A 27,443-nucleotide genomic window follows, 5' to 3' on the forward strand; every position below is an offset into this window, starting at 1 on the left:
ACATTTCCTCAGTCACGCTACACAGAGGGTAGCTGCATACTCCAGGGGCAGGGGTCTCATTAGTGTGTGTGTGTGTGTGTGTGTATCAAAGAGCGAGAGTGTGTGTGTGTGCATGTTCAGATCACATTAATGCACAAACCTTCACAGAGAAGGACTCTACTCCACATCGATGCCAAGAGGGTGTGTGTGCATGTTTAGATTACATTAATGCCCAACCCTTCACACAGAAGAACTCTACTCCACATCGATGCCAAGAGTGTGTGTGTGTGTGTGTGTGTGAAACAAATCGAGTTACACAACAGACTTAATGTCGAGATCCTTTTTATTGAAAAAGGTCTCCCTTGCAATGTAACCTTTTAACAACCCCCTTCTATTCATATATTCCTCCCCTCTCTTCTCCCTCTCCCCTCCTTCTATTCCCCTCTTCCTCCTTCTCCCCCTCTTCTCTCTCTTCTCTCTCCCCCTCTCTTCTCTCTCTTCCTCCTCCTCCCCCTCTTCTCTCTCTCTCCTTCTATTCCTCTCTTCCTCCATCTCCCCCTCTCTTCTCTCTCTTCCTCCTTCTCCTCCTCTCTTCTCTCTCTCTCCCCCTTCCATTCCTCTCCTCATTTTATTCCCCTCCTCCTTCTATTCCCCTCCTCCTTCTATTCCCCTCCTTCTCCCTCTCTACCCTCTCCTCTTGCTCTCTGTCTTTCTCCCCTTGATCTTCTCTCTCTATTTCCCTCCCCCTCCCCCTCCTCCCTCCTCTCTCTTCTTTCTCCCCCTCTATCTTCTTTCTCTCCTGTCTCCTTCTCCCCTGTCTCCCGTCCTCTGTCTCCCTCTCCTCTGTCTCCCCTCTCCTCTGTCTCCCCTTCTATCTTCTCCCTCTCTTCTGTCTCCCTCTCTTCTGTCTTCCTCTCCTCTGTCTCCCTCTCTTCTGTCTCCCTCTCCTCTGTCTCCCTCTCCTCTGTCTCCCTCTCTTCTGTCTCCCTCTCTTCTGTCTCCCTCTCTTCTGTCTCCCTCTCCTCTGTCTCCCTCTCCTCTGTCTCCCTCTCCTCTGTCTCCCTCTCCTCTGTCTCCCTCTCCTCTGTCTCCCTCTCCTCTGTCTCCCTCTCCTCTGTCTCCCTCTCTTCTGTCTCCCTCTCTTCTGTCTCCCTCTCCTCTCTCTCCCTGACTATCTTCTCCCTCCCCTCCTTGTCTACCTCTAAATTCTTTCCTCTGGTGACGGCTCCAGGGCAGCCAGGGCAGGAGGGGAGGAAGGGTGATGTCTCAGCCCCCCTGGGGTGTCTGATTCTGGGGCAGGCCTCTCTGGCCCCTGGTCTCTCCAGGCCAATAGTCGACTGTCTGACAGTGTTATGTTAACCGAGAGAATGGGACTAAGCCTGCTGTGGATGGATACAGAGGAGAATGTGCGTGTGTGTGTTTGTGTGTGCATGTACGTCGAGTTAGTGTGTGATTGTGTCTCTGTATGTTTGTCTCTGTGTGTGTGTGTGTGTGTGTGTGTGTGTGTGTGTGTGTGTGTGTGTGTGTGTGTGTGTGTGTGTGTGTGTGTGTGTGTGTGTGTGTGTGTGTGTGTGTGTGTGTGTGTGTGTGTGTGTGTGTGTGTGTGTGTATGGCCAGCACAGGGAGAGTAACTAATATAGTCTGGAACTGGCAAGGTACTGTAGGTACTGTAGATATTGTAGGTACTGTAGATATTGTAGGTACTGTAGATACTGTAGGTAATGTAGATACTGTAGGTACTGTAGATATTGTAGATATTGTAGATACTGTAGGTACTGTAGATACTGTAGATACTGTAGGTATTGTAGATACTGTAGGTACTGTAGGTACTGGCTAGGTACTGTAGATACTGTAGATACTGTAGGTACTGTAGATACTGTAGGTACTGTAGATATTGTAGATACTGTAGGTACTGTAGGTACTGTAGATACTGTAGATATTGTAGATACTGTAGGTACTGTAGATATTGTAGGTACTGTAGATATTGTAGGTACTGTAGATACTGTAGATACTAGCAAGGTACTGTAGATATTGTAGGTACTGTAGATACTGTAGGTACTGTAGGTATTGTAGATACTGTAGATACTGTAGGTATTGTAGATACTGTAGGTACTGTAGGTACTGTAGATATTGTAGATACTAGCAAGGTACTGTAGATATTGTAGGTACTGTAGATACTGTAGGTACTGTAGATACTGTAGATACTGTAGGTATTGTAGATACTGTAGGTACTGTAGATACTGTAGGTACTGTAGGTACTGTAGATACTGTAGGTACTGTAGATACTGTAGGTACTGTAGGTACTGTAGATATTGTAGGTACTGTAGGTACTGTAGATATTGTAGGTACTGTAGATATTGTAGGTACTGTAGGTACTGTAGGTACTGTAGGTACTGTAGATATTGTAGGTACTGTAGGTATTGTAGGTACTGTAGGTACTGTAGGTACTGTAGGTACTGTAGATACTAGCAAGGAACTGTAGGTACTGTAGATACTGTATGTACTGTAGGTACTGTAGGTATTGTAGATACTAGCAAGGAACTGTAGGTACTGTAGGTACTGTAGGTACTGTAGATACTGTAGATATTGTAGGTACTGTAGATATTGTAGGTACTGGCTAGGTACTGTAGATACTGTAGGTACTGTAGATATTGTAGATACTGTAGATACTGTAGATACTGTAGGTACTGGCTAGGTACTGTAGGTACTGTAGATACTGTAGGTACTGTAGGTACTGTAGGTATTGTAGATACTAGCAAGGTACTGTAGGTACTGTAGGTACTGTAGATACTGTAGGTACTGTAGGTACTGTAGATACTAGCAAGGTACTGTAGATACTGTAGGTACTGAGGGTACTGTAGGTACAGGCTAGGTACTGTAGATAATGTAGATACTAGCAAGGTACTGTAGATTCTGTAGATTCTGTAGGTACTGTAGGTATTGTAGATACTGTAGGTACTGTAGGTACTGTAGGTATTGTAGATACTGTAGGTACTCTAGGTATTGTAGATACTGTAGGTACTGTAGGTACTGTAGGTATTGTAGATACTGTAGGTACTGTAGGTATTGTAGATACTGTAGATACTGTAGATACTGTAGGTACTGGCTAGGTACTGTAGGTATTGTAGATACTAGCAAGGTATTGTAGGTACTGTAGATATTGTAGATAATGTAGGTACTGTAGATACTGTAGCTGTAGTGGCTTCCTCTTTACCATAGCCACTGTCCTAGCCTGAAGCGGGGTTGTTTCGTACGCATACAGTCCACACTCAAGGTTTCCAAAAGGTTTCCAAAACATTCAATGAGATCCAGGGATATGGTGCAACAAAAAGGTTTATTCTTCTTATATCTAACAAAAAAAAATATTCTCCAATCAACTTAAAGCATAGATTACTTGATATGGAAAATATATAATATGACCTGTCTGTCTGTCTGTCTGTCTGTCTGTCTGTCTGTCTGTCTGTCTGTACGGTCAAAAACTATACCGCTCCCGTGTCTATCTAGGACTCCTCCCCCCGAAGGCCCAACTTCCTGCCTTTATCCTAACACACTTACCACAGTACAATGAATGGGCAAGAGGGGGGGGGTCCAAAAACTAAGTTGCACTAACAACAAATTAATACATCTAAATCACGTAAATATAAATCATAAAGGTACCTAATATTTCATCATATTCATTCATATTTAATATATTTACACAAATGTACATGGAGCTCTGTATGTTCTGTCTTCTTTACAAATATGTCCAAATCGGCTCTAAAATACCGGCCCCTAATTGTTGACTGTACTGAATGCACAACAATGACTTAATATTCAGACGTAGAGCCAATACACAAAACATTCTATACCAGAGCACTGTTACAGTTCATAGCTATACAGAAATATACAATGTCCCATATCGGAAAATATTCCATAGATCTCAGTCTGAGTTGAAGTGTTCAGGTGTTCAACTTCCAAAATGTCAAGAGTTTGACGTCCAAAAAATGTATGACTATGACATCAAAGAATGTAAGAGTACCACATCAGCGAATCAGACGTGCACGTGATTCAAAGATGGAGCACTGTGTCTGTATCTCACTCCGCCGCCTCCAGGAGCAGACAGAGTTTATTGATAGGTCTCTGTAAGATATTGGTCTCAGTCTTAACCATGACCTTTGGCCCCTTGCAAAGCCTCCACCACACGCCCCATTAGCCAAGAGTTCCTAGGGGCGGTGTTGTCGACGATGACAACAAGGTCACCAGGACTGAAGTTTCTCTTAGTTTTTGTTCCACTTGTTCCACTCCTACATAAGTGGAAGATACTCCCTGATCCATCTCTTCCAGAAGAGGTCAGTAATATATTGTACTTGCTTCCATCTCCTTTGTGAGTATAGATCTCCTCTCTGGAATAGTCCTGGTGGCAGGACTGGCTTTGCTTTCAGATGACGCAGATGGTTTGGAGTCAAGGGTTCTAGATCATTAGGGTCATTTGTTACAGTTGTGATTGGTCTGTCGTTCATAATCGCCTCAACTTCACACAAGGCTGTCTGCAAAGCCTCATCATCCAGTACTTGCTCTTTAAGGACTGAATAGAGGATATTTTTCACCAGTCGGATCAACCTTTCCCATACCCGCCCATGTTGGGCTCCAGAGGGAGGAATGAATGACCATGTCACTCCTTCCTTCAGTAATCCGTTTTGAAACTTGTTGTGATCCAGCTCTTTCAGAGCTTCTCCTAGCTCTCTGTGTGTTCCAACAAAGTTGATGCCATTTTCTGTTCTGATACTTGTTACTGGGCCCCTTCGACAGATGAACCTGCGCAGGGCATTGATGCAGGAATCAGTATCCAGATAACTAGAAACCTCTAGATGGACAGCTCGACTCACAAGGCAAGTAAAGATCACACCATACCGCTTCACATGAATGCGGCCTCGCTTCACCTCTATGGGGCCGAAGTAATCTATGCCCACATGGGTGAAAGCCGGCAAATCAGGTGACACCCGATCTTGTGGAAGGTCGGCCATCTTCTGTTCTCAAGCTCTAGCTTGCATCCGCCTGCAGAAGACACAGCTCTTAAGGATCTTCCTTACTAAGGAGTTGGCACTGGGTATCCAATATCGCTGGCGAAGTCTAGAAAGCATGTGACCTCTCCCAGAGTGGCCAACCTGCTCATGGATGTGGAGTAAGATCAGTCTGGAGATGTAGGAGTCTTTGGGCAGGATCATAGGATTCTTTAGTTCCGTAGGCATAGCAGCTTTGCTTAACTTTCCTCCCACCCTCAGAATGCCATTGTCAAAAATTGGATCAAGCTTACAGATTGAGTCGCTTCTCTTGGCACATTGTTTTCCTTTCACAACTAGTGCAATTTCTTGTTTAAAGTGCTGTCGTTGCTCAAATTCAATGATGACCTTTTCTGCTTCATCTAGGTCATCCACAGACAGACTTTCTTTTCCAAACGTCAGTTTGAACTTGTCAATTTGTTCCTTCAGTGAGTTTGTTAGACTCTGATCTGATCCTGGATCAGTTTGTGTGAGAACTTTCCTTTTCTGTCTTAACTGTAGAAGAAGTCTCTTCAGTTTCAGCATCCAGGCAACTGCTTTCTTCAAGCTGTTCCATGTTGAATAGTACTCAATCAGTTTCCTGGTCGGACTCTTTTCTTCCACACTTGTACTATTTACGATGATGTCTTTTCTCACCTCTGGATCATTCGGAGGGATGGAGCCAAGCTCCTCGGGGACTTTCGGCCATTGCATTTCTGGTTTCTCCAGGAATTCTGGTCCTTTGCGCCATCTCTTTGAGTTCAGGAAAGTTTCAACATGTAATCCTCTTGAGGAATCATCGGCTGGGTTGTGTTTGGAGTTAAAATACCTCCACTGCTTTTCTTTTGATAGGTCACGGATCATAGCAACCCTATTAGCCACAAAGGTATGGAATCTCTTGGTATTGTTGTGGATGTATTTTAGCACAGACTGACTGTCTGTCCAGAAAGTTGACTCCTCAAGTTCAATCTGGAGCTCCAACCTTAACATCCTGTCCACTCGCACCTCCAATGTTGCTGCGGCAAGTTCCAGTCTGGGGATCGTCATCTGCATGAGTGTAGTCACTCTTGATTTCCCCAGTATGAATGGGATGTGGACCTTTTCCATACCATTTGTGAACCTAAGGTAGCTTACCGTTCCATAACCTTGTTCACTTGCGTCACCGAAGTGATGCAGCTGTGCGGTCTTGACCTGACCAAAGTTCTCAGGCATCATACACCTGTCAATCTGGAATCTGGACAGCTGGTCCAGCTCTGAGAGCCATCTCTTCCATGAAATAGTGTTCTTTGGCGATGACTTCATCCCATCCACACTTTAGCTTGCAGAGCGCTTGGAGAATTTGCTTTGCCTTTAAAACGAATGGGGCGAGGAAACCTAATGGATCATAAATAGAGCTGACAGTTGAGAGAATAGCTCTTCTTGTAAGGGGTCTGTTCTTGACAGTGACTCGGAAGGTAAACGCATCACTTTCAATGGCCCATCGGATTCCAAGTGCTCTTTCAACAGGCAGCTTTTCTCTGTCCAGGTCCAGTTCTTTTATCTGCTTGGCCTTGTGTTCATCGGGGATAGAAGCCAGCACAGCGCGGCTGTTGCTGACCAACTTGGTCAATTTCAATCCACCCTGAGAGCGCACATCCCTGAGGTTTTTTGTGAGATCTATGGCTTGTTCTTCTGTGGCCACTGACTTGAGGCAGTCATCAACATAGAAGTTGGACTTGACTGTTCGAATCACCTCTTCATCGTACCTCTCACAGTTGTCTACTGCAGTCTTTCGCAGTGCAAAATTTGCACAACGTGGAGAGGATATAGCACTGAAAAGATGTACCGTTATTCTGTACTCCTCCAGTCTTTTGTTAGTATCACCGTCTGGCCACCATAGGAATCGCAGGAAGTCTAAGTCATCTTCATGGACACGTACTTGATGGAACATTCCTTTGATGTCTGCCGTCATGGCAACGTGCTCTTGCTGAAATCTTAGCAAGACTCCTATAAGCGTGTTTGCCAGGTCAGGGCCTTGAAGGAGTTCACTGTTGAGAGATGTGCCTTTATAGGATGATGAACGATCAAACACCACTCGTATTGTTACTTTGAACTTATGGTGAACACCATGGTGTGGTATGTACCATACCTTGCCTTTCTCTCTGAGGAGCTGTTCTTGTGGTACCTTCTTGGCGTAACCTTTTTTTATCATCTCTTCCATGAAGCCTTTGTACTCTGCAGCGTAACCTTTGTCCTTCTTGAACTTCCTGATAATATTTAGAGGCCGCTGCTTTACCATGTCACGATTGTTTGCAATCTTTCGTAAAGCCATCACCAAGATTGTCATAAGTTCTGCTGATGGATATGTGCATGGCTGTCAAAAAATTGGGGCAATCCACAAGAAAATGTACACTCTTTGAACCAGCGACCTAAGGATTGCTGCAATTAGCACCTACAGTCCTCCAGTCTACCAACTGTCCTATGGAAGATCAAAAAGTGAAAAATTCAGCGCTCTCAGGGAAAGATAATATGTTAGTAAAATGCAAGTCAAAGTGCACAGCTGTCAAAAAATTGGGGCAGAAAAAGTTATCCTCCTTTGAGAGAGTGTGAGCCAGTGACGTAAGGATTGTTGCAATATCATGAACACTCCGCCTCTGTACCAACTTTCATATGGAAGATCAACAAGTGAAGAATTCGGCGCTCTCAGGGAAAGATAATATGTTAGTCAAACGCAAGTCAATGTGCACGGCTGTCAAAAAATTGGGGCAATCCACAAGAAAATGTACACTCCCTTGTGCCGGATTTGAACCAGCGACCTAAGGATTGCTGTAATTAGCACCTAGGTTGAAGAGTATGTTGCACCGCCATCACCTAGATGGTCATAAGTTCTGCTGATGGATATGAGCCCTTTTAAAAGTTAAACTTCTTAGTTTGGCGGTTTCATGGAGATGCCAGGGATTGTAGCCAGGTCCTCATACATGCAAAGCATGCGCTCTTCTGCTGAACTACATCCCCTTAGAATGCAATTAGTTGCATTTGGGATAGAGAAAATGTGAGCCGAGGGTAAAGAATGCTGTTTAGGCCCGACACTGCTGAAGGTTTTTCCCTTTCCCTGGTGGTCTAGTGACAAGGATTTGGAGCTTTTGCTGTTGTGTCCCGTGTTTGATTCCCGGTCAGGGAAATAATTGCTTTTAGGGAATAACTTTGCAAACGTCGAAAAGTCAGCACAAATGCGGAAAAGGTTATCCTCCTTTGAGATAGTGTGAGCCAGTGACATAAGGATTGTTGCAATTTCACGTAGACTCCGCCGCTCTACCACCTGTCCTATGGAAGACCAACAAGTGAAGAATTCGGCGCTCTCAGGGAAAGATAATATGTTAGTCAATCGCAAGTCAAAGTTCACGGCTGTCAAAAAATTGGGGCAATCCACAAGAAAATGTACCCTCCTTTGAATCGGATTTGAACCAGCGACCTAAGGATTGCTGCACAGAGCACCTACCGTCATCCACTCTACCAACTGTCCTACGGAGAGCAAGAAATGAAGAATTTGGCGTTCTCAGGGAAAGATAATGTGTTAGTCAATCGCAAGTCAAAGTTCACGGCTGTCAAGAAATTGGGGCAATCCACAAGAAAATGTACACTCCTTTGAGCCGGATTTGAACCAGCGACCTAAGGATTGCTGTAATTAGCACCTACAGTCCTCCGCTCTACCAACTGAGCTATCAAAGGTCGATGAGTATGTCACAACGCCATCACCTAGATGGTCATAAGTTCTGCTGATGGATATGAGCCCTTTTAAAAGTTAACTTCTTAGTTTGGTGGTTTCATGGAGATGCCAGGGATTGAAGCCGGGTCCTCATACATGCTAAGCATGCGCACTTCTGCTGAGCTACATCCCCTTAGAATGCCAGTAGTAGCATTTGGGGATAGAGAAAATGTGAGCCGAGGGTAAAGAATGCTGTTTAGGCCCGACACTGCTGAAGGTTTTTCCCTTTCCCTGGTGGTCTAGTGACAAGGATTTGGAGCTTTTGCTGTTGTGTCCCGTGTTTGATTCCCGGTCAGGGAAATAATTGGTTTTAGGGAATTACTTTGCAAACGTCAAAAAGTCAGCACAAATGCGGAAAAGGTTATCCTCCTTTGAGATAGTGTGAGCCAGTGACATAAGGATTGTTGCAATTTCACGTAGACTCCGCCGCTCTACCACCTGTCCTATGGAAGACCAACAAGTGAAGAATTCGTCGCTCTCAGGGAAAGATAATATGTTAGTCAATCGCAAGTCAAAGTTCACGGCTGTCAAAAAATTGGGGCAATCCACAAGAAAATGTACACTCCTTTGAACCGGATTTGAACCAGCGACCTAAGGATTGCTGCACAGAGCACCTACCGTCATCCACTCTACCAACTGTCCTACGGAGAGCAAGAAATGAAGAATTTGGCGTTCTCAGGGAAAGATAATGTGTTAGTCAATCGCAAGTCAAAGTTCACGGCTGTCAAAAAATTGGGGCAATCCACAAGAAAAATTTCACTCCTTTGAGCCGGATTTGAACCAGCGACCTAAGGATTGCTGTAATTAGCACCTACAATGCTCCGCTCTACCAACTGAGCTATCAAAGGTCGATGAGTATGTCACAACGCCATCACCTAGATGGTCATAAGTTCTGCTGATGGATATGAGCCCTTTTAAAAGTTAACTTCTTAGTTTGGTGGTTTCATGGAGATGCCAGGGATTGAAGCCGGGTCCTCATACATGCAAAGCATGCGCACTTCTGCTGAGCTACATCCCCTGAGAATGCCAGTAGTTGCATTTGGGGATAGAGAAAATGTGAGCCGAGGGTAAAGAATGCTGTTTAGGCCCGACACTGCTGAAGGTTTTTCCCTTTCCCTGGTGGTCTAGTGACAAGGATTTGGAGCTTTTGCTGTTGTGTCCCGTGTTTGATTCCCGGTCAGGGAAATAATTGCTTTTAGGGAATAACTTTGCAAACGTCAAAAAGTCAGCACAAATGCGGAAAAGGTAATCCTCCTTTGAGATAGTGTGAGCCAGTGACATAAGGATTGTTGCAATTTCACGTACACTCCGCCGCTCTACCACCTGTCCTATGGAAGACCAACAAGTGAAGAATTCGGCGCTCTCAGGGAAAGATAATATGTTAGTCAATCGCAAGTCAAAGTTCACGGCTGTCAAGAAATTGGGGCAATCCACAAGAAAAGGTACACTCCTTTGAACCGGCGACTTAAGGATTGCTGCACAGAACACCTACAGTCATCCACTCTACCAAGTGTCCTACGGAGAGGAAGAAATGAAGAATTTCGCGTTCTCAGGGACAGATAATGTGTTAGTCAATCGTAAGTCAAAGTTCACGGCTGTCAAAAAATTGGGGCAATCCACAAGAAAATGTACACTCCTTTGAACCAGCGACATAAGGATTGCTGCACAGAGCACCTACCGTCATCCACTCTACCAACTGTCCTACGGAGAGCAAGAAATGAAGAATTAGGCGTTCTCAGGGAAAGATAATGTGTTAGTCAATCGCAAGTAGAAGTTCACGGCTGTCAAAAAATTGGGGCAATCCACAAGAAAATGTTCACTCCTTTGAGCCAGATTTGAACCATCGACCTAAGGATTGCTGCAATTAGCACCTACAGTCCTCCGCTCTACCAACTGAGCTATGAAAGGTCGATAAGTATATCACAACGCCATCACCTAGATGGTCATAAGTTCTGCTAATGGATATGAGCCCTTTTAAAAGTTAAACTTCTTAGTTTGGTGGTTTCATGGAGATGCCAGGGATTGAAGCCGGGTCCTCATACATGCAAAGCATGCGCACTTCTGCTGAGCTACATCCCCTTAGAATGCCAGTAGTTGCATTTGGGGATAGAGAAAATGTGAGCCGAGGGTAAAGAATGCTGTTTAGGCCCGACACTGCTGAAGGTTTTTCCCTCTCCCTGGTGGTCTAGTGACAAGGATTTGGAGCATTTGCTGTTGTGTCCCGTGTTTGATTCCCGGTCAGGGAAATAATTGCTTTTAGGGAATAACTTTGCAAACATCAGAAAGTCAGCACAAATGCGGAAAAGGTTATCCTCCTTTGAGATAGTGTGAGCCAGTGACATAAGGATTGTTGCAATTTCACGTAGACTCCGCCGCTCTACCACCTGTCCTATGGAAGACCAACAAGTGAAGAATTCGGCGCTCTCAGGGAAAGATAATATGTTAGTCAATCGCAAGTCAAAGTTCACGGCTGTCAAAAAATTGGGGCAATCCACAAGAAAATCTACACTCCTTTGAACCATTTGAACCAGCGACCTAAGGATTGCTGCACAGAGCACCTACCGTCATCCGCTCTACCAACTGTCCTATGGAAGACCAAGAAGTGAAGAATTCGGCGCTCTCAGGGAAAGATAATATGTTAGTCAATCGCAAGTAGAAGTTCACGGCTGTCAAAAAATTGGGGCAATCCACAAGAAAATGTTCACTCCTTTGAGCCAGACATCGACCTAAGGATTGCTAGACAGTAGCACCTACAGTCCTCCGCTCTACCAACTGAGCTATGAAAGGTCGATGAGTATGTCACAACGCCATCACCTAGATGGTCATAAGTTCTGCTAATGGATATGAGCCCTTTTAAAAGTTAACTTCTTAGTTTGGTGGTTTCATGGAGATGCCAGTGATTGAAGCCGGGTCCTCATACATGCAAAGCATGCGCACTTCTGCTGAGCTACATCCCCTTAGAATGCCAGTAGTTGCATTTGGGGATAGAGAAAATGTGAGCCGAGGGTAAAGAATGCTGTTTAGGCCCGACACTGCTGAAGGTTTTTCCCTTTCCCTGGTGGTCTAGTGACAAGGATTTGGAGCATTTGCTGTTGTGTCCCGTGTTTGATTCCCGGTCAGGGAAATAATTGCTTTTAGGGAATAAATTTGCAAACGTCAAAAAGTCAGCACAAATGCGGAAAAGGTTATCCTCCTTTGAGATAGTGTGAGCCAGTGACATAAGGATTGTTGCAATTTCACATAGACTCCGCCGCTCTACCACCTGTCCTATGGAAGACCAACAAGTGAAGAATTCGGCGCTCTCAGGGAAAGATAATATGTTAGTCAATCGCAAGTCAAAGTTCACGGCTGTCAAAAAATTGGGGCAATCCACAAGAAAATGTACACTCCTTTGAACCAGCGACATAAGGATTGCTAGACAGAGCACCTACAGTCCTCCGCTCTACCAACTGAGCTATCAAAGGTCGATGAGTATGTCACAACGCCATCACCTAGATGGTCATAAGTTCTGCTGATGGATATGAGCCCTTTTAAAAGTTAACTTCTTAGTTTGGTGGTTTCATGGAGATGCCAGTGATTGAAGCCGGGTCCTCATACATGCAAAGCATGCGCACTTCTGCTGAGCTACATCCCCTTAGAATGCCAGTAGTTGCATTTGGGGATAGAGAAAATGTGAGCCGAGGGTAAAGAATGCTGTTTAGGCCCGACACTGCTGAAGGTTTTTCCCTTTCCCTGGTGGTCTAGTGACAAGGATTTGGAGCTTTTGCTGTTGTGTCCCGTGTTTGATTCCCAGTCAGGGAAATAATTGCTTTTAGGGAATAAATTTGCAAACGTCAAAAAGTCAGCACAAATGCGGAAAAGGTTATCCTCCTTTGAGATAGTGTGAGCCAGTGACATAAGGATTGTTGTAATTTCACGTACACTCCGCCGCTCTACCACCTGTCCTATGGAAGACCAACAAGTGAAGAATTCGGCGCTCTCAGGGAAAGATAATATGTTAGTCAATCGCAAGTCAAAGTTCACGGCTGTCAAAAAATTGGGGCAATCCACAAGAAAATGTACACTCCTTTGAACCGGATTTGAACCAGCGACCTAAGGATTGCTGCACAGAGCACCTACAGTAATCCACTCTACCAACTGTCCTACAGAGAGCAAGAAATGAAGAATTTGGCGTTCTCAGGGAAAGATAATGTGTTAGTCAATCGCAAGTCAAAGTTCACGGCTGTCAAAAAATTGGGGCAATCCACAAGAAAATGTACACTCCTTTGAACCAGCGACCTAAGGATTGCTGTAATTAGCACCTACAGTCCTCCGCTCTACCAACTGAGCTATCAAAGGTCGATGAGTATGTCACAACGCCATCACCTAGATGGTCATAAGTTCTGCTGATGGATATGAGCCCTTTTAAAAGTTAACTTCTTAGTTTGGTGGTTTCATGGAGATGCCAGGGATTGAAGCCAGGTCCTCATACATGCAAAGCATGCGCACTTCTGCTGAGCTACATCCCCTGAGAATGCCAGTAGTTGCATTTGGGGATAGAGAAAATGTGAGCCGAGGGTAAAGAATGCTGTTTAGGCCCGACACTGCTGAAGGTTTTTCCCTTTCCCTGGTGTTCTAGTGACAAGGATTTGGAGCTTTTGCTGTTGTGTCCCGTGTTTGATTCCCGGTCAGGGAAATAATTGCTTTTAGGGAATAAATTTGCAAACGTCAAAAAGTCAGCACAAATGCGGAAAAGGTTATCCTCCTTTGAGATAGTGTGAGCCAGTGACATAAGGATTGTTGCAATTTCACGTACACTCCGCCGCTCTACCACCTGTCCTATGGAAGACCAACAAGTGAAGAATTCGGCGCTCTCAGGGAAAGATAATATGTTAGTTAATCGCAAGTCAAAGTTCACGGCTGTCAAAAAATTGGGGCAATCCACAAGAAAATGTACACTCCTTTGAACCAGCGACCTAAGGATTGCTGCACAGAGCACCTACAGTCATCCACTCTATCACCTGTCCTACGGAGAGCAAGAAATGAAGAATTTGGCGTTCTCAGGGAAAGATAATGTGTTAGTCAATCGCAAGTCAAAGTTCACGGCTGTCAAAAAATTGGGGCAATCCACAAGAAAAATTTCACTCCTTTGAGCCGGATTTGAACCAGCGACCTAAGGATTGCTGTAATTAGCACCTACAGTCCTCCGCTCTACCAACTGAGCTATCAAAGGTCGATGACTATGTCACAACGCCATCACCTAGATGGTCATAAGTTCTGCTGATGGATATGAGCCCTTTTAAAAGTTAACTTCTTAGTTTGGTGGTTTCATGGAGATGCCAGGGATTGAAGCCGGGTCCTCATACATGCAAAGCATGCGCACTTCTGCTGAGCTACATCCCCTGAGAATGCCAGTAGTTGCATTTGGGGATAGAGAAAATGTGAGCCGAGGGTAAAGAATGCTGTTTAGGCCCGACACTGCTGAAGGTTTTTCCCTTTCCCTGGTGGTCTAGTGACAAGGATTTGGAGCTTTTGCTGTTGTGTCCCGTGTTTGATTCCCGGTCAGGGAAATAATTGCTTTTAGGGAATAAATTTGCAAACGTCAAAAAGTCAGCACAAATGCGGAAAAGGTTATCCTCCATTGAGATAGTGTGAGCCAGTGACATAAGGATTGTTGCAATTTCACGTACACTCCGCCGCTCTACCACCTGTCCTATGGAAGACCAACAAGTGAAGAATTCGGCGCTCTCAGGGAAAGATAATATGTTAGTCAATCGCAAGTCAAAGTTCACGGCTGTCAAAAAATTGGGGCAATCCACAAGAAAATGTACACTCCTTTGAACCTTTGAAAGCGACCTAAGGATTGCTGCACAGAGCACCTACCGTCATCCACTCTACCAACTGTTCTACGGAGAGCAAGAAATGAAGAATTTGGCGTTCTCAGGGAAAGATAATGTGTTAGTCAATTGCAAGTCAAAGTTCACGGCTGTCAAAAAATTGGGGCAATCCACAAGAAAAATTTCACTCCTTTGAGCCGGATTTGAACCAGCGACCTAAGGATTGCTGTAATTAGCACCTACAGTCCTCCGCTCTACCAACTGAGCTATCAAAGGTCGATGAGTATGTCACAACGCCATCACCTAGATGGTCATAAGTTCTGCTGATGGATATGAGCCCTTTTAAAAGTTAACTTCTTAGTTTGGTGGTTTCATGGAGATGCCAGGGATTGAAGCCGGGTCCTCATACATGCAAAGCATGCGCACTTCTGCTGAGCTACATCCCCTGAGAATGCCAGTAGTTGCATTTGGGGATAGAGAAAATGTGAGCCGAGGGTAAAGAATGCTGTTTAGGCCCGACACTGCTGAAGGTTTTTCCCTTTCCCTGGTGTTCTAGTGACAAGGATTTGGAGCTTTTGCTGTTGTGTCCCGTGTTTGATTCCCGGTCAGGGAAATAATTGCTTTTAGGGAATAAATTTGCAAACGTCAAAAAGTCAGCACAAATGCGGAAAAGGTTATCCTCCTTTGAGATAGTGTGAGCCAGTGACATAAGGATTGTTGCAATTTCACGTACACTCCGCCGCTCTACCACCTGTCCTATGGAAGACCAACAAGTGAAGAATTCGGCGCTCTCAGGGAAAGATAATATTAGTTTTTTTCGAAAATTGGCGTTCTCAGGGAAAGATAATGTGTTAGTCAATTGCAAGTCAAAGTTCACGGCTGTCAAAAAATTGGGGCAATCCACAAGAAAAATTTCACTCCTTTGAGCCGGATTTGAACCAGCGACCTAAGGATTGCTGTAATTAGCACCTACAGTCCTCCGCTCTACCAACTGAGCTATCAAAGGTCGATGACTATGTCACAACGCCATCACCTAGATGGTCATAAGTTCTGCTGATGGATATGAGCCCTTTTAAAAGTTAACTTCTTAGTTTGGTGGTTTCATGGAGATGCCAGGGATTGAAGCCGGGTCCTCATACATGCAAAGCATGCGCACTTCTGCTGAGCTACATCCCCTGAGAATGCCAGTAGTTGCATTTGGGGATAGAGAAAATGTGAGCCGAGGGTAAAGAATGCTGTTTAGGCCCGACACTGCTGAAGGTTTTTCCCTTTCCCTGGTGGTCTAGTGACAAGGATTTGGAGCTTTTGCTGTTGTGTCCCGTGTTTGATTCCCGGTCAGGGAAATAATTGCTTTTAGGGAATAACTTTGCAAACGTCAAAAAGTCAGCACAAATGCGGAAAAGGTTATCCTCCTTTGAGATAGTGTGAGCCAGTGACATAAGGATTGTTGCAATTTCACGTACACTCCGCCGCTCTACCACCTGTCCTATGGAAGACCAACAAGTGAAGAATTCGGCGCTCTCAGGGAAAGATAATATGTTAGTCAATCGCAAGTCAAAGTTCACGGCTGTCAAAAAATTGGGGCAATCCACAAGAAAATGTACACTCCTTTGAACCAGCGACCTAAGGATTGCTGCACAGAGCACCTACCGTCATCCACTCTACCAACTGTCCTACGGAGAGCAAGAAATAAAGAATTTGGCGTTCTCAGGGAAAGATAATGTGTTAGTCAATCGCAAGTCAAAGTTCACGGCTGTCAAAAAATTGGGGCAATCCACAAGAAAAATTTCACTCCTTTGAGCCGGATTTGAACCAGCGACCTAAGGATTGCTGTAATTAGCACCTACAGTCCTCCGCTCTACCAACTGAGCTATCAAAGGTCGATGAGTATGTCACAACGCCATCACCTAGATGGTCATAAGTTCTGCTGATGGATATGAGCCCTTTTAAAAGTTAACTTCTTAGTTTGGTGGTTTCATGGAGATGCCAGGGATTGAAGCCGGGTCCTCATACATGCAAAGCATGCGCACTTCTGCTGAGCTACATCCCCTGAGAATGCCAGTAGTTGCATTTGGGGATAGAGAAAATGTGAGCCGAGGGTAAAGAATGCTGTTTAGGCCCGACACTGCTGAAGGTTTTTCCCTTTCCCTGGTGGTCTAGTGACAAGGATTTGGAGCTTTTGCTGTTGTGTCCCGTGTTTGATTCCCGGTCAGGGAAATAATTGCTTTTAGGGAATAACTTTGCAAACATCAGAAAGTCAGCACAAATGCGGAAAAGGTTATCCTCCTTTGAGATAGTGTGAGCCAGTGACATAAGGATTGTTGCAATTTCACGTACACTCCGCCGCTCTACCACCTGTCCTATGGAAGACCAACAAGTGAAGAATTCGGCGTTCTCAGGGAAAGATAATGTGTTAGTCATTTGCAAGTCAAAGTTCACGGCTGTCAAAAAATTGGGGCAATCCACAAGAAAAATTTCACTCCTTTGAGCCAGATTTGAACCAGCGACCTAAGGATTGCTGTAATTAGCACCTACAGTCCTCCGCTCTACCAACTGAGCTATCAAAGGTCGATGAGTATGTCACAACGCCATCACCTAGATGGTCATAAGTTCTGCTGATGGATATGAGCCCTTTTAAAAGTTAACTTCTTAGTTTGGTGGTTTCATGGAGATGCCAGGGATTGAAGCCGGGTCCTCATACATGCAAAGCATGCGCACTTCTGCTGAGCTACATCCCCTGAGAATGCCAGTAGTTGCATTTGGGGATAGAGAAAATGTGAGCCGAGGGTAAAGAATGCTGTTTAGGCCCGACACTGCTGAAGGTTTTTCCCTTTCCCTGGTGGTCTAGTGACAAGGATTTGGAGCTTTTGCTGTTGTGTCCCGTGTTTGATTCCCGGTCAGGGAAATAATTGCTTTTAGGGAATAACTTTGCAAACGTCAAAAAGTCAGCACAAATGCGGAAAAGGTTATCCTCCTTTGAGATAGTGTGAGCCAGTGACATAAGGATTGTTGCAATTTCACGTACACTCCGCCGCTCTACCACCTGTCCTATGGAAGACCAACAAGTGAAGAATTCGGCGTTCTCAGGGAAAGATAATGTGTTAGTCATTCGCAAGTCAAAGTTCACGGCTGTCAAAAAATTGGGGCAATCCACAAGAAAATGTACCCTCCTTTGAACCAGCGACCTAAGGATTGCTGCACAGAGCACCTACCGTCATCCACTCTACCAACTGTCCTACGGAGAGCAAGAAATGAAGAATTTGGCGTTCTCAGGGAAAGATAATGTGTTAGTCAATCGCAAGTCAAAGTTCACGGCTGTCAAAAAATTGGGGCAATCCACAAGAAAAAGTTCACTCCTTTGAGCCAGATTTGAACCATCGACCTAAGGATTGCTGTAATTAGCACCTACAGTCCTCCGCTCTACCAACTGAGCTATCAAAGGTCGATGAGTATGTCACAACGCCATCACCTAGATGGTCATAAGTTCTGCTGATGGATATGAGCCCTTTTAAAAGTTAAACTTCTTAGTTTGGTGGTTTCATGGAGATGCCAGGGATTGAAGCCGGGTCCTCATACATGCAAAGCATGCGCACTTCTGCTGAGCTACATCCCCTTAGAATGCCAGTAGTTGCATTTGGGGATAGAGAAAATGTGAGCCGAGGGTAAAGAATGCTGTTTAGGCCCGACACTGCTGAAGGTTTTTCCCTCTCCCTGGTGGTCTAGTGACAAGGATTTGGAGCATTTGCTGTTGTGTCCCGTGTTTGATTCCCGGTCAGGGAAATAATTGCTTTTAGGGAATAACTTTGCAAACATCAGAAAGTCAGCACAAATGCGGAAAAGGTTATCCTCCTTTGAGATAGTGTGAGCCAGTGACATAAGGATTGTTGCAATTTCACAGAGACTCCGCCGCTCTACCACCTGTCCTATGGAAGACCAACAAGTGAAGAATTCGGCGCTCTCAGGGAAAGATAATATGTTAGTCAATCGCAAGTCAAAGTTCACGGCTGTCAAAAATTGGGGCAATCCACAAGAAAATGTATACTCCTTTACTAAGTTGCTACCATCTTCTCAGGGAAAGATAATGTGTTAGTCATTCGCAAGTCAAAGTTCACGGCTGTCAAAAAATTGGGGCAATCCACAAGAAAATTTCACTCCTTTGAGCCAGATTTGAACCAGCGACCTAAGGATTGCTGTAATTAGCACCTACAGTCCTCCGCTCTACCAACTGAGCTATCAAAGGTCGATGAGTATGTCACAACGCCATCACCTAGATGGTCATAAGTTCTGCTGATGGATATGAGCCCTTTTAAAAGTTAACTTCTTAGTTTGGTGGTTTCATGGAGATGCCAGGGATTGAAGCCGGGTCCTCATACATGCAAAGCATGCGCACTTCTGCTGAGCTACATCCCCTGAGAATGCCAGTAGTTGCATTTGGGGATAGAGAAAATGTGAGCCGAGGGTAAAGAATGCTGTTTAGGCCCGACACTGCTGAAGGTTTTTCCCTTTCCCTGGTGGTCTAGTGACAAGGATTTGGAGCTTTTGCTGTTGTGTCCCGTGTTTGATTCCCGGTCAGGGAAATAATTGCTTTTAGGGAATAACTTTGCAAACGTCAAAAAGTCAGCACAAATGCGGAAAAGGTTATCCTCCATTGAGATAGTGTGAGCCAGTGACATAAGGATTGTTGCAATTTCACGTACACTCCGCCGCTCTACCACCTGTCCTATGGAAGACCAACAAGTGAAGAATTCGGCGCTCTCAGGGAAAGATAATATGTTAGTCAATCGCAAGTCAAAGTTCACGGCTGTCAAAAAATTGGGGCAATCCACAAGAAAATGTACACTCCTTTGAACCAGCGACCTAAGGATTGCTGCACAGAGCACCTACCGTCATCCACTCTACCAACTGTCCTACGGAGAGCAAGAAATGAAGAATTTGGCGTTCTCAGGGAAAGATAATGTGTTAGTCAATCGCAAGTCAAAGTTCACGGCTGTCAAAAAATTGGGGCAATCCACAAGAAAATGTACACTCCTTTGAACCGGATTTGAACCAGCGACCTAAGGATTGCTGCACAGAGCACCTACATAATCCACTCTACCAACTGTCTAATAGATATAGTCAAGTTCACGCTGTCAAAAAATTGGGGCATCCACAAGAAATGTACACTCTTCGCACATTAGCACCTACAGTCCTCCGCTCTACCAACTGAGCTATCAAAGGTCGATGAGTATGTCACAACGCCATCACCTAGATGGTCATAAGTTCTGCTGATGGATATGAGCCCTTTTAAAAGTTAACTTCTTAGTTTGGTGGTTTCATGGAGATGCCAGGGATTGAAGCCGGGTCCTCATACATGCAAAGCATGCGCACTTCTGCTGAGCTACATCCCCTGAGAATGCCAGTAGTTGCATTTGGGGATAGAGAAAATGTGAGCCGAGGGTAAAGAATGCTGTTTAGGCCCGACACTGCTGAAGGTTTTTCCCTTTCCCTGGTGGTCTAGTGACAAGGATTTGGAGCTTTTGCTGTTGTGTCCCGTGTTTGATTCCCGGTCAGGGAAATAATTGCTTTTAGGGAATAACTTTGCAAACATCAAAAAGTCAGCACAAATGCGGAAAAGGTTATCCTCCATTGAGATAGTGTGAGCCAGTGACATAAGGATTGTTGCAATTTCACGTACACTCCGCCGCTCTACCACCTGTCCTATGGAAGACCAACAAGTGAAGAATTCGGCGCTCTCAGGGAAAGATAATATGTTAGTCAATCGCAAGTCAAAGTTCACGGCTGTCAAAAAATTGGGGCAATCCACAAGAAAATGTACACTCCTTTGAACCAGCGACCTAAGGATTGCTGCACAGAGCACCTACCGTCATCCACTCTACCAACTGTCCTACGGAGAGCAAGAAATGAAGAATTTGGCGTTCTCAGGGAAAGATAATGTGTTAGTCAATCGCAAGTCAAAGTTCACGGCTGTCAAAAAATTGGGGCAATCCACAAGAAAAATTTCACTCCTTTGAGCCAGATTTGAACCAGCGACCTAAGGATTGCTGTAATTAGCACCTACAGTCCTCTGCTCTACCAACTGAGCTATCAAAGGTCGATGAGTATGTCACAACGCCATCACCTAGATGGTCATAAGTTCTGCTGATGGATATGAGCCCTTTTAAAAGTTAACTTCTTAGTTTGGTGGTTTCATGGAGATGCCAGGGATTGAAGCCGGGTCCTCATACATGCAAAGCATGCGCACTTCTGCTGAGCTACATCCCCTGAGAATGCCAGTAGTTGCATTTGGGGATAGAGAAAATGTGAGCCGAGGGTAAAGAATGCTGTTTAGGCCCGACACTGCTGAAGATTTTTCCCTTTCCCTGGTGGTCTAGTGACAAGGATTTGGAGCTTTTGCTGTTGTGTCCCGTGTTTGATTCCCGGTCAGGGAAATAATTGCTTTAGGGAATAACTTTGCAAACGTCAAAAAGTCAGCACAAATGCGGAAAAGGTTATCCTCCTTTGAGATAGTGTGAGCCAGTGACATAAGGATTGTTGCAATTTCACGTACACTCCGCCGCTCTACCACCTGTCCTATGGAAGACCAACAAGTGAAGAATTTGGCGTTCTCAGGGACAGATAATGTGTTAGTCAATCGCAAGTCAAAGTTCACGGCTGTCAAAAATTGGGGCAATCCACAAGAAAAATTTCACTCCTTTGAGCCAGATTTGAACCAGCAACCTAAGGATTGCTGTAATTAGCACCTACAGTCCTCCGCTCTACCAACTGTGCTATCAAAGGTCGATGAGTATGTCACAACGCCATCACCTAGATGGTCATAAGTTCTGCTGATGGATATGAGCCCTTTTAAAAGTTAACTTCTTAGTTTGGTGGTTTCATGGAGATGCCAGGGATTGAAGCCGGGTCCTCATACATGCAAAGCATGCGCACTTCTGCTGAGCTACATCCCCTGAGAATGCCAGTAGTTGCATTTGGGGATAGAGAAAATGTGAGCCGAGGGTAAAGAATGCTGTTTAGGCCCGACACTGCTGAAGGTTTTTCCCTTTCCCTGGTGGTCTAGTGACAAGGATTTGGAGCTTTTGCTGTTGTGTCCCGTGTTTGATTCCCGGTCAGGGAAATAATTGCTTTTAGGGAATAACTTTGCAAACGTCAAAAAGTCAGCACAAATGCGGAAAAGGTTATCCTCCTTTGAGATAGTGTGAGCCAGTGACATAAGGATTGTTGCAATTTCACGTACACTCCGCCGCTCTACCACCTGTCCTATGGAAGACCAACAAGTGAAGAATTCGGCGTTCTCAGGGAAAGATAATGTGTTAGTCAATCGCAAGTCAAAGTTCACGGCTGTCAAAAAATTGGGGCAATCCACAAGAAAATGTACACTCCTTTGAACCGAACCAGCGACCTAAGGATTGCTGCACAGAGCACCTACCGTCATCCACTCTACCAACTGTTCTACGGAGAGCAAGAAATGAAGAATTTGGCGTTCTCAGGGAAAGATAATGTGTTAGTCAATTGCAAGTCAAAGTTCACGGCTGTCAAAAAATTGGGGCAATCCACAAGAAAAATTTCACTCCTTTGAGCCGGATTTGAACCAGCGACCTAAGGATTGCTGTAATTAGCACCTACAGTCCTCCGCTCTCCCAACTGAGCTATCAAAGGTCGATGAGTATGTCACAACGCCATCACCTAGATGGTCATAAGTTCTGCTGATGGATATGAGCCCTTTTAAAAGTTAACTTCTTAGTTTGGTGGTTTCATGGAGATGCCAGGGATTGAAGCCGGGTCCTCATACATGCAAAGCATGCGCACTTCTGCTGAGCTACATCCCCTGAGAATGCCAGTAGTTGCATTTGGGGATAGAGAAAATGTGAGCCGAGGGTAAAGAATGCTGTTTAGGCCCGACACTGCTGAAGATTTTTCCCTTTCCCTGGTGGTCTAGTGACAAGGATTTGGAGCTTTTGCTGTTGTGTCCCGTGTTTGATTCCCGGTCAGGGAAATAATTGCTTTTAGGGAATAACTTTGCAAACGTCAAAAAGTCAGCACAAATGCGGAAAAGGTTATCCTCCTTTGAGATAGTGTGAGCCAGTGACATAAGGATTGTTGCAATTTCACGTACACTCCGCCGCTCTACCACCTGTCCTATGGAAGACCAACAAGTGAAGAATTTGGCGTTCTCAGGGAAAGATAATGTGTTAGTCAATCGCAAGTCAAAGTTCACGGCTGTCAAAAAATTGGGGCAATCCACAAGAAAAATTTCACTCCTTTGAGCCAGATTTGAACCAGCGACCTAAGGATTGCTGTAATTAGCACCTACAGTCCTCCGCTCTACCAACTGAGCTATCAAAGGTCGATGAGTATGTCACAACGCCATCACCTAGATGGTCATAAGTTCTGCTGATGGATATGAGCCCTTTTAAAAGTTAACTTCTTAGTTTGGTGGTTTCATGGAGATGCCAGGGATTGAAGCCGGGTCCTCATACATGCAAAGCATGCGCACTTCTGCTGAGCTACATCCCCTGAGAATGCCAGTAGTTGCATTTGGGGATAGAGAAAATGTGAGCCGAGGGTAAAGAATGCTGTTTAGGCCCGACACTGCTGAAGGTTTTTCCCTTTCCCTGGTGGTCTAGTGACAAGGATTTGGAGCTTTTGCTGTTGTGTCCCGTGTTTGATTCCCGGTCAGGGAAATAATTGCTTTTAGGGAATAACTTTGCAAACGTCAAAAGTCAGCACAAATGCGGAAAAGGTTATCCTCCTTTGAGATAGTGTGAGCCAGTGACATAAGGATTGTTGCAATTTCACGTACACTCCGCCGCTCTACCACCTGTCCTATGGAAGACCAACAAGTGAAGAATTCGGCGTTCTCAGGGAAAGATAATGTGTTAGTCAATCGCAAGTCAAAGTTCACGGCTGTCAAAAAATTGGGGCAATCCACAAGAAAATGTACACTCCTTTGAACCAGCGACCTAAGGATTGCTGCACAGAGCACCTACCGTCATCCACTCTACCAACTGTTCTACGGAGAGCAAGAAATGAAGAATTTGGCGTTCTCAGGGAAAGATAATGTGTTAGTCAATTGCAAGTCAAAGTTCACGGCTGTCAAAAAATTGGGGCAATCCACAAGAAAAATTTCACTCCTTTGAGCCGGATTTGAACCAGCGACCTAAGGATTGCTGTAATTAGCACCTACAGTCCTCCGCTCTCCCAACTGAGCTATCAAAGGTCGATGAGTATGTCACAACGCCATCACCTAGATGGTCATAAGTTCTGCTGATGGATATGAGCCCTTTTAAAAGTTAACTTCTTAGTTTGGTGGTTTCATGGAGATGCCAGGGATTGAAGCCGGGTCCTCATACATGCAAAGCATGCGCACTTCTGCTGAGCTACATCCCCTGAGAATGCCAGTAGTTGCATTTGGGGATAGAGAAAATGTGAGCCGAGGGTAAAGAATGCTGTTTAGGCCCGACACTGCTGAAGATTTTTCCCTTTCCCTGGTGGTCTAGTGACAAGGATTTGGAGCTTTTGCTGTTGTGTCCCGTGTTTGATTCCCGGTCAGGGAAATAATTGCTTTTAGGGAATAACTTTGCAAACGTCAAAAAGTCAGCACAAATGCGGAAAAGGTTATCCTCCTTTGAGATAGTGTGAGCCAGTGACATAAGGATTGTTGCAATTTCACGTACACTCCGCCGCTCTACCACCTGTCCTATGGAAGACCAACAAGTGAAGAATTTGGCGTTCTCAGGGACAGATAATGTGTTAGTCAATCGCAAGTCAAAGTTCACGGCTGTCAAAAAATTGGGGCAATCCACAAGAAAAATTTCACTCCTTTGAGCCAGATTTGAACCAGCGACCTAAGGATTGCTGTAATTAGCACCTACAGTCCTCCGCTCTACCAACTGTGCTATCAAAGGTCGATGAGTATGTCACAACGCCATCACCTAGATGGTCATAAGTTCTGCTGATGGATATGAGCCCTTTTAAAAGTTAACTTCTTAGTTTGGTGGTTTCATGGAGATGCCAGGGATTGAAGCCGGGTCCTCATACATGCAAAGCATGCGCACTTCTGCTGAGCTACATCCCCTGAGAATGCCAGTAGTTGCATTTGGGGATAGAGAAAATGTGAGCCGAGGGTAAAGAATGCTGTTTAGGCCCGACACTGCTGAAGGTTTTTCCCTTTCCCTGGTGGTCTAGTGACAAGGATTTGGAGCTTTTGCTGTTGTGTCCCGTGTTTGATTCCCGGTCAGGGAAATAATTGCTTTTAGGGAATAACTTTGCAAACGTCAAAAAGTCAGCACAAATGCGGAAAAGGTTATCCTCCTTTGAGATAGTGTGAGCCAGTGACATAAGGATTGTTGCAATTTCACGTACACTCCGCCGCTCTACCACCTGTCCTATGGAAGACCAACAAGTGAAGAATTCGGCGTTCTCAGGGAAAGATAATGTGTTAGTCAATCGCAAGTCAAAGTTCACGGCTGTCAAAAAATTGGGGCAATCCACAAGAAAATGTACACTCCTTTGAACCAGCGACCTAAGGATTGCTGCACAGAGCACCTACCGTCATCCACTCTACCAACTGTCCTACGGAGAGCAAGAAATGAAGAATTTGGCGTTCTCAGGGAAAGATAATGTGTTAGTCAATTGCAAGTCAAAGTTCACGGCTGTCAAAAAATTGGGGCAATCCACAAGAAAAATGTCACTCCTTTGAGCCGGATTTGAACCAGCGACCTAAGGATTGCTGTAATTAGCACCTACAGTCCTCCGCTCTCCCAACTGAGCTATCAAAGGTCGATGATTATGTCACAACGCCATCACCTAGATGGTCATAAGTTCTGCTGATGGATATGAGCCCTTTTAAAAGTTAACTTCTTAGTTTGGTGGTTTCATGGAGATGCCAGGGATTGAAGCCGGGTCCTCATACATGCAAAGCATGCGCACTTCTGCTGAGCTACATCCCCTGAGAATGCCAGTAGTTGCATTTGGGGATAGAGAAAATGTGAGCCGAGGGTAAAGAATGCTGTTTAGGCCCGACACTGCTGAAGATTTTTCCCTTTCCCTGGTGGTCTAGTGACAAGGATTTGGAGCTTTTGCTGTTGTGTCCCGTGTTTGATTCCGGTCAGGGAAATAATTGCTTTTAGGGAATAACTTTGCAAACGTCAAAAAGTCAGCACAAATGCGGAAAAGGTTATCCTCCTTTGAGATAGTGTGAGCCAGTGACATAAGGATTGTTGCAATTTCACGTACACTCCGCCGCTCTACCACCTGTCCTATGGAAGACCAACAAGTGAAGAATTTGGCGTTCTCAGGGACAGATAATGTGTTAGTCAATCGCAAGTCAAAGTTCACGGCTGTCAAAAAATTGGGGCAATCCACAAGAAAAATTTCACTCCTTTGAGCCAGATTTGAACCAGCGACCTAAGGATTGCTGTAATTAGCACCTACAGTCCTCCGCTCTACCAACTGTGCTATCAAAGGTCGATGAGTATGTCACAACGCCATCACCTAGATGGTCATAAGTTCTGCTGATGGATATGAGCCCTTTTAAAAGTTAACTTCTTAGTTTGGTGGTTTCATGGAGATGCCAGGGATTGAAGCCGGGTCCTCATACATGCAAAGCATGCGCACTTCTGCTGAGCTACATCCCCTGAGAATGCCAGTAGTTGCATTTGGGGATAGAGAAAATGTGAGCCGAGGGTAAAGAATGCTGTTTAGGCCCGACACTGCTGAAGGTTTTTCCCTTTCCCTGGTGGTCTAGTGACAAGGATTTGGAGCTTTTGCTGTTGTGTCCCGTGTTTGATTCCCGGTCAGGGAAATAATTGCTTTTAGGGAATAACTTTGCAAACGTCAAAAAGTCAGCACAAATGCGGAAAAGGTTATCCTCCTTTGAGATAGTGTGAGCCAGTGACATAAGGATTGTTGCAATTTCACGTACACTCCGCCGCTCTACCACCTGTCCTATGGAAGACCAACAAGTGAAGAATTTGGCGTTCTCAGGGACAGATAATGTGTTAGTCAATCGCAAGTCAAAGTTCACGGCTGTCAAAAAATTGGGGCAATCCACAAGAAAAATTTCACTCCTTTGAGCCAGATTTGAACCAGCGACCTAAGGATTGCTGTAATTAGCACCTACAGTCCTCCGCTCTACCAACTGTGCTATCAAAGGTCGATGAGTATGTCACAACGCCATCACCTAGATGGTCATAAGTTCTGCTGATGGATATGAGCCCTTTTAAAAGTTAACTTCTTAGTTTGGTGGTTTCATGGAGATGCCAGGGATTGAAGCCGGGTCCTCATACATGCAAAGCATGCGCACTTCTGCTGAGCTACATCCCCTGAGAATGCCAGTAGTTGCATTTGGGGATAGAGAAAATGTGAGCCGAGGGTAAAGAATGCTGTTTAGGCCCGACACTGCTGAAGGTTTTTCCCTTTCCCTGGTGGTCTAGTGACAAGGATTTGGAGCTTTTGCTGTTGTGTCCCGTGTTTGATTCCCGGTCAGGGAAATAATTGCTTTTAGGGAATAACTTTGCAAACGTCAAAAAGTCAGCACAAATGCGGAAAAGGTTATCCTCCTTTGAGATAGTGTGAGCCAGTGACATAAGGATTGTTGCAATTTCACGTACACTCCGCCGCTCTACCACCTGTCCTATGGAAGACCAACAAGTGAAGAATTCGGCGTTCTCAGGGAAAGATAATGTGTTAGTCAATCGCAAGTCAAAGTTCACGGCTGTCAAAAAATTGGGGCAATCCACAAGAAAATGTACACTCCTTTGAACCAGCGACCTAAGGATTGCTGCACAGAGCACCTACCGTCATCCACTCTACCAACTGTTCTACGGAGAGCAAGAAATGAAGAATTTGGCGTTCTCAGGGAAAGATAATGTGTTAGTCAATTGC

At 44.9% G+C, this 27,443-nt stretch overlaps 19 non-coding genes across 19 annotated transcripts; all 19 read right to left on the reverse strand.

Moving 5' to 3' along the window:
• Positions 1-8,617: 8,617 nt before the first annotated feature.
• trnay-gua (transfer RNA tyrosine (anticodon GUA)) lies at positions 8,618-8,705 on the reverse strand. The gene is given in 2 exon segments: positions 8,618-8,653; positions 8,669-8,705. It is a non-coding gene; the product is annotated as a tRNA-Tyr (tRNA).
• Positions 8,706-9,502: 797 nt separating this feature from the next.
• Positions 9,503-9,590, reverse strand: trnay-gua (transfer RNA tyrosine (anticodon GUA)). The gene is given in 2 exon segments: positions 9,503-9,538; positions 9,554-9,590. It is a non-coding gene; the product is annotated as a tRNA-Tyr (tRNA).
• Positions 9,591-13,866: 4,276 nt separating this feature from the next.
• trnay-gua (transfer RNA tyrosine (anticodon GUA)) lies at positions 13,867-13,954 on the reverse strand. Its single transcript is given in 2 exon segments — positions 13,867-13,902; positions 13,918-13,954. It is a non-coding gene; the product is annotated as a tRNA-Tyr (tRNA).
• A 792-nt stretch (positions 13,955-14,746) lies between these two features.
• On the reverse strand, positions 14,747-14,834 carry trnay-gua (transfer RNA tyrosine (anticodon GUA)). Its single transcript is given in 2 exon segments — positions 14,747-14,782; positions 14,798-14,834. It is a non-coding gene; the product is annotated as a tRNA-Tyr (tRNA).
• A 642-nt stretch (positions 14,835-15,476) lies between these two features.
• Positions 15,477-15,564, reverse strand: trnay-gua (transfer RNA tyrosine (anticodon GUA)). The gene is given in 2 exon segments: positions 15,477-15,512; positions 15,528-15,564. It is a non-coding gene; the product is annotated as a tRNA-Tyr (tRNA).
• A 786-nt stretch (positions 15,565-16,350) lies between these two features.
• Positions 16,351-16,438, reverse strand: trnay-gua (transfer RNA tyrosine (anticodon GUA)). The gene is given in 2 exon segments: positions 16,351-16,386; positions 16,402-16,438. It is a non-coding gene; the product is annotated as a tRNA-Tyr (tRNA).
• A 600-nt stretch (positions 16,439-17,038) lies between these two features.
• trnay-gua (transfer RNA tyrosine (anticodon GUA)) lies at positions 17,039-17,126 on the reverse strand. The gene is given in 2 exon segments: positions 17,039-17,074; positions 17,090-17,126. It is a non-coding gene; the product is annotated as a tRNA-Tyr (tRNA).
• A 786-nt stretch (positions 17,127-17,912) lies between these two features.
• On the reverse strand, positions 17,913-18,000 carry trnay-gua (transfer RNA tyrosine (anticodon GUA)). Its single transcript is given in 2 exon segments — positions 17,913-17,948; positions 17,964-18,000. It is a non-coding gene; the product is annotated as a tRNA-Tyr (tRNA).
• Positions 18,001-18,710: 710 nt separating this feature from the next.
• trnay-gua (transfer RNA tyrosine (anticodon GUA)) lies at positions 18,711-18,798 on the reverse strand. Its single transcript is given in 2 exon segments — positions 18,711-18,746; positions 18,762-18,798. It is a non-coding gene; the product is annotated as a tRNA-Tyr (tRNA).
• Positions 18,799-19,584: 786 nt separating this feature from the next.
• trnay-gua (transfer RNA tyrosine (anticodon GUA)) lies at positions 19,585-19,775 on the reverse strand. Its single transcript has 2 exons — positions 19,739-19,775; positions 19,585-19,620 (listed from the first exon to the last, which is right to left on the reverse strand). It is a non-coding gene; the product is annotated as a tRNA-Tyr (tRNA).
• Positions 19,776-20,561: 786 nt separating this feature from the next.
• On the reverse strand, positions 20,562-20,649 carry trnay-gua (transfer RNA tyrosine (anticodon GUA)). The gene is given in 2 exon segments: positions 20,562-20,597; positions 20,613-20,649. It is a non-coding gene; the product is annotated as a tRNA-Tyr (tRNA).
• A 598-nt stretch (positions 20,650-21,247) lies between these two features.
• Positions 21,248-21,335, reverse strand: trnay-gua (transfer RNA tyrosine (anticodon GUA)). Its single transcript is given in 2 exon segments — positions 21,248-21,283; positions 21,299-21,335. It is a non-coding gene; the product is annotated as a tRNA-Tyr (tRNA).
• Positions 21,336-22,126: 791 nt separating this feature from the next.
• On the reverse strand, positions 22,127-22,214 carry trnay-gua (transfer RNA tyrosine (anticodon GUA)). Its single transcript is given in 2 exon segments — positions 22,127-22,162; positions 22,178-22,214. It is a non-coding gene; the product is annotated as a tRNA-Tyr (tRNA).
• Positions 22,215-22,814: 600 nt separating this feature from the next.
• trnay-gua (transfer RNA tyrosine (anticodon GUA)) lies at positions 22,815-22,902 on the reverse strand. The gene is given in 2 exon segments: positions 22,815-22,850; positions 22,866-22,902. It is a non-coding gene; the product is annotated as a tRNA-Tyr (tRNA).
• Positions 22,903-23,687: 785 nt separating this feature from the next.
• trnay-gua (transfer RNA tyrosine (anticodon GUA)) lies at positions 23,688-23,775 on the reverse strand. Its single transcript is given in 2 exon segments — positions 23,688-23,723; positions 23,739-23,775. It is a non-coding gene; the product is annotated as a tRNA-Tyr (tRNA).
• Positions 23,776-24,375: 600 nt separating this feature from the next.
• On the reverse strand, positions 24,376-24,463 carry trnay-gua (transfer RNA tyrosine (anticodon GUA)). The gene is given in 2 exon segments: positions 24,376-24,411; positions 24,427-24,463. It is a non-coding gene; the product is annotated as a tRNA-Tyr (tRNA).
• A 786-nt stretch (positions 24,464-25,249) lies between these two features.
• trnay-gua (transfer RNA tyrosine (anticodon GUA)) lies at positions 25,250-25,337 on the reverse strand. Its single transcript is given in 2 exon segments — positions 25,250-25,285; positions 25,301-25,337. It is a non-coding gene; the product is annotated as a tRNA-Tyr (tRNA).
• A 599-nt stretch (positions 25,338-25,936) lies between these two features.
• Positions 25,937-26,024, reverse strand: trnay-gua (transfer RNA tyrosine (anticodon GUA)). The gene is given in 2 exon segments: positions 25,937-25,972; positions 25,988-26,024. It is a non-coding gene; the product is annotated as a tRNA-Tyr (tRNA).
• A 600-nt stretch (positions 26,025-26,624) lies between these two features.
• Positions 26,625-26,712, reverse strand: trnay-gua (transfer RNA tyrosine (anticodon GUA)). Its single transcript is given in 2 exon segments — positions 26,625-26,660; positions 26,676-26,712. It is a non-coding gene; the product is annotated as a tRNA-Tyr (tRNA).
• Between the last annotated feature and the right edge of the window lie 731 nt (positions 26,713-27,443).

The sequence above is a fragment of the Salmo salar genome, chromosome ssa27 (genome assembly GCF_905237065.1).
Source record: "Salmo salar chromosome ssa27, Ssal_v3.1, whole genome shotgun sequence".
NCBI classification, from domain to species: Eukaryota; Metazoa; Chordata; class Actinopteri; order Salmoniformes; family Salmonidae; genus Salmo; species Salmo salar.